This window comes from Tupaia chinensis, unplaced genomic scaffold (assembly GCF_000334495.1).
Source record: "Tupaia chinensis unplaced genomic scaffold, TupChi_1.0 Scaffold000617_2, whole genome shotgun sequence".
NCBI classification, from domain to species: Eukaryota; Metazoa; Chordata; class Mammalia; order Scandentia; family Tupaiidae; genus Tupaia; species Tupaia belangeri.
The window spans coordinates 1,969,633-1,974,922 of record NW_006160137.1 but is presented as its reverse complement, the minus strand read 5'-3'; positions in this window follow the sequence as shown (position 1 = coordinate 1,974,922).

Here is a 5,290-nt window from a genome sequence, read left to right as displayed (position 1 = left end):
CCTGGGAACCTTGTGATGTTGTTCTAAGTCACAGGGCCATGAGTCCTATAGTCTGGAGGCGCCTCCCTGAACCCCCAGCAGTGGGCAGCATGCCTCTGGCGTCCTCTCTGCCCCGTCTACAGGAAAGGAAGTGTGCCTAAGGACAGGACCAGCCCAGTCACACGGCCTTCATTTCCGACCTTGTCCTTCCTGGCTGGAGCGCCCTGGGAAGCCAGCTGGGTGGGTATTTCGGTAACTGCTGCAGCTGAAGAGAGCTGACCTGGGGGAGGCATCGGTGAGTGCTAGCCAGGGTGAGGTCAGCTGACAGCTTCTATGGGACAACACCTTTATTTACATGCACGCCCTCAGCTCCTTCAGTGCCAGTGCCGGGGTAAATACTGCTGGGGCAGCTTTACATTCCTGGGGTGAGCGCCAGACCTGGAGGGAGGGCCACCTCTGGGTGACTGTTTTAAAAGTAGTTAGCTAAAAGCTAAAGCCTCTCAGAGAAGAGCCGCCCCACTCTCAGGGACCATGACAGCAAATCCACCTTCACTGGAGTTCTGGTCTTTGGACCACACTTTGAGAAATATTTCCTTTTTTTTTTTTTTTTTGTAAGAATTTTCCAGGAGGGTGTGTGGACTTGCTAGGAAGACAAAAAGCAAGAAATCACCCCCCAGAGGGGATGGCCATGCCCCAGTCCTTCCATTCTCTTCTCTGGGTTTGACACATACACACACACGTGCCCAGCATGAGTTTCAGGCTCTGGGTCCAGGACTCAAACTGAGGTCGACCGTGTGGAAGTCCAGCACCTTAACCATTACACTACCTGCTCATCTCAAGAAACGTTTTTTTAAATTTATTTCAATTTGTTGTTACTATTATTATTTTTAATTTGACCAGAGAGAGAGAGAGAGAGGGAAAGCAAGAAAGCAAGCTCCCTAGTCCAGGACTTGAGCCACAGTCGACCATGTGGGAATTCAGTGCCCTTAACCACCATGCCACCTGCCTGCTGGTCCCCCAAGAAACATTCTCTAAAATGTAATGTCTAGAACAGGCTCCATGGTCCGGTGGTTCAGGCAGGCAGATCCCACACAGATTACCCTCTGGTTCGAGACCCTGACGGGCAGCTTGAGAAGCACACCAGGTGTGCATGTGAGTGCACACCCAGAATCCCACAGTGGACAAACGGAGGAGCTGAATTACAGCACAACCATGCCCCTCATGGGGGTGCTTTCATTTTCTCTCTCTCTCTCTCTGTAGGCAAGGGCACGTACCCTCTAGCAAAATTTTAGATGTACGTCTAATCAGGGACAGATACTCCATCCTGCTTTGTATTTCTTTCCGTCTTATCTTCCAAGTTGCTTAGGGGCAGGGATTGTGTCCAGCTGTGCCCTTATCCCCGGAAGGACCGGTATCTCCACGGAGCAGACATTCACATGTCTCCTAACCAGAGCTGAACGGCAGTGAGCCCTCTGAAGCCCACATTGCTTTCAGCTCTTAAGCTCTCGAATTTCTTCGGGGTGCTGTGATCCTCTCTCTAGGACTGGAGTGGTTCTGCCACAAATGTCCCCTCTGATCCTGTAATTAATGGAGCCAGGCAGCCAGCCCAGACCACAGCACATTTCGCGTCGCTGGCCAAGTTCTGCTCCATTTCCCTGGGCTCGAGTGGGCCAAGGAAGCAGGCGAGTACATAAGAATGAAGACGCCGTGGGCAGGTGGCCAGGCCCAGCGGAGGGGCAGGAGGTTCACGAGGTTCACTTCACTACTCGCTCTGGGACCGAGTCCAGCATGGCAGGGCTGTGCTACTTCCACTGCATCTTGCAAATTAGAAAGAGGCTGTGCCCTCTGGGATCTGACAGAAGAGGAGACTCAGATTAAATGAACTTGTGGGACTGGCCCATAGCATGGTGTTTAAGGCGGCTGGATCCCACATGGCTACCTGCATGGTTCGAATTCCGGACCCAGTGTTCTGAGAAACAGGCCAGGTGCATGTGCACGTGCCCAAAATCCCAAAAGGAAACGAGGAGGGACTGCAGTGGGACCTGCCCTATTGGGTGCTCTGCCACTTTCTCTATCTTCCCTCAAACACAAGTGCGCACAACCTCTGGCAACATTTTAAAAAGAATATGCGGCCTAGACTCTATGACAATAGGTTACATACCAGACAGCAAAAGCCAGAGCCACATGCTAAAAACACTCCTGGAGTCTCTAACCCAGTCAGCCCGACAGCACACTAAGCAATGCACACATGCCCAGACCCTGGCAAGCTGGAGGACAGGAAAGGGACTGTGACATGACCAAGCCCTGTAAAGCGTGCTCTTCCATCTCTACTTCTCTCTCACCCTCTCACGCCACAGCACGCGTTCTCTGTCATTAAAGTAAAAGTGTATTAAGGTCCAGCTGCAGTGGCACAAGTGGTAGGGCACTGCGGCGGAGGCTGAGGCTACAGGGGAGAGCCTGGTGTGGTTCACAGACCAACCCGAGCAGGCTAAGCACAGCGCACACCTGTGGTCCTAGCTGCCCAGAAGGCCAGGGCAGAGGATCCCAACCCTGAGACCCTGAAAGAAAGTAACCTCAGGGCCAGAAGAAGGTGGCATCGGGGCTATAGGGCTGGACTCCAAGGCCAACTGAGGTTCGAGTCTTGGGTCCAGCAGTTCGCAAGTCATGCTGGGTCCATGTGCATATGTGCCCCCAATCCTAAGGGACTGCAGCATGCTCCCCCCCCCATGTGATTTCTCACTTTCCTTTCTCCAGTGAGACATAGGTTGTGCCCTATGGCAAAAACCTAAAAAAATTTTTTTTTAATTTTATTTAGCTTTATTTATTTATTTATTTTAATTTTACCAGAGATGGGGAGAAAGAGAGAAGTAAAGTGAGAAAGCAAGCCTCCAGGTCTGAGACTCAAACTGTGGTCAGCCATGTGGGAGTCCAGCACCCTTAACTTCCACGCCATCTGCTGGCCCCTAAAATTTTTTTAAAAAAATTTAAAAAAGAAAAAGAAAAATGTAATTTCTTCTGGGGCCAAGCAGGCAGCATGGTGGTTAAGGCGCTGGATCCCATATGGCCACCTCTGTGATTCGACTCCCAGGGCCCTGTGGTCTGAAAAGCACGCCAGGGCCAGGAATGTGCACAAGCATGCCTGGAATCCCTAGAGGAGAATAGAGGAGGGGTTGCTCCTAGGGGTGATTTCTCACTTTATCTCTGTCTCTGGTAACCACTATGCCCTTTGGCAAAAATCTAGAAAGAAAAATTAAAAGAGTAATAATGTCTCCTTCCCTCTCCACCCCACCCCCACAGCCTCTTCTTGTCATAAAAAAAAAAAAAAAAAAAAAAAAACCTAAATGGGTTCTTTTCCAGTGGCATGGCCAACAGGGCAGCTGCCATCTCACCCCAGTGACCTTGGGATCAAAACTGCAAAGCCAGGTTTGAGGTCCCGGTGGAGCTGTGCAGCAGACAGGGACCAAGGTGTTAACTGTTGTGCAGAACATCGTGCTGTCGGAAAACAGCGTGCAGAAAAGTACACAACTCCCTAGTATTTCAGAGTGGATGGAAAGGGAATATGGGTAAAGGGTCACCGGCCTCTGATGGAATTCCTCCATAAAGGGCCCAGGAAATTAGTAACACTCATTTCCCCCCCAGGACATGTAAGTGGAGGAGGGAACAGAAGTGGATGGGAGGGGGCCGCAGGTGGCATGGTGGTTGAGGAGCTGGACTCCCACGTGATCGGCCACAGGTCAAGTTCTGGACCTGGAGGCTTGCTTTCTCTCTCTCCCTGTCTGCCTGTTTCTCTCTGATCAAAATTGAATAATGATAATAAATAAAAGTTAAAAATTTTTTTTAAAAAGTGGATGGTAGATGTTTCACTGTTTCTGGTATCTTTTGGTTTCTAAATAATATGACTATATTACCTAATCAAATACAACTGCAGTTTTATTTTTAAAATTATTGAAATTTATTATCATCCTTTTTTTTTTCTGGAGAGATTTTCGCTATAGGGCGCGTGTGCTTGCCAGACACAGAGAGAGAGACATAGAGACAGAAAGCGAGAAATCACCCCCAGGGGGGATGGTCAAGCCGCAATCCCTTCTCCTCCATTCTCCTCTCGTGATCTTGGGCACACACACACGTGCCTGGCATGAGTTTTAAGCCACCGGGTCTGGGACGCGAACCGCGGTCGACTACGTGGGAGTCCAGCGACATAGCCATTACGCTAACTGCTGGCTCCCTTATCCTTATTTTACCCGAGAGAGAGAGGGCACAAATTGATGTAGAGAGAGAGAGAGAGGGAAAAAAAAAAAAAAAAAAAAAAAGAGGGGAAGCGAGAAAGTAAACTGCCAGATCCAGGACTTGAACTGTAGTCAGCCATGTGGGAGTCCAGCACCTTAAACACCACACCACCTGCCGGTCCCACAGTTGCAGTTTTTAAAATTCATTTTTAGGCATTCATTCAGCAGTAGCAGTCTCAGCACTAAGATGCTCTTCTCCGGAGCGAGGTGGGGAGGAGTGGAGACAGATAAATCATTATGATGCAGTGGCAGAGGTCAGCTCAGGGTGCGTGGGAGGCCAGACCTGCCGGGATGGAAGAGTAGAGGACCGGTAAGGTTTCCTCCAGGAGGTATTTTCGGAGCCAAGGCAGAGAAGAGTAAGCCTGAGATCAAGTACGTCCAACCAAACGCTGCAGCATCCCCGAAACCTACGCTGTGTCGGGCCCCAGAGAAGCATGGATAAACAGAAGCCTGCGAGGACACCAGCACTTGGAGTTATTCTGTATTCGCCCCTCCGATGTGGGGAGAATTGTGCTCAGCAATGCAAGAGAGCTTGAAAGGAGCAGAAGCTGTGAGTACTCCGCCTGTCCCCGCTCCGCTCCTCGTGCATCCGGACGCGCCTGACTGTCACCGCGGAAGTTTGTACCAGGTCCCGAGACCTGGCGCCTGTCAAGTGCTTCTGAAATGCTTAAGTCAAATGAAGCCGGGTGAAGACGCAGCGACTCGCCAGCCTCTCCCCGGAGAACTCTCCATGACCCCGCGAGCGCGGCCTGCTGGATTTCCCCCCGACACACCGTTCCTAGAATATTGGACGTATCGGAATCGGGGGCGAGACGGGCACCCCGAGGGCAGCGCCGGACCCGGGTAGCCTGAGCCTCTCTGCCTCGATTTCCCCAACACGGAAATTACAGCAGGCAAGACCGCGCCTCCTCCAAGTCCTCGACCCAGGCGACCCGCCGAGGAGAACGCCCTTAGGATGTCGCGCAGACCCCGGGCGTGGCGAGCAGGTGGCCTCCGTGCGCCCGCCGCGCCGCGGCGGGCGCGGG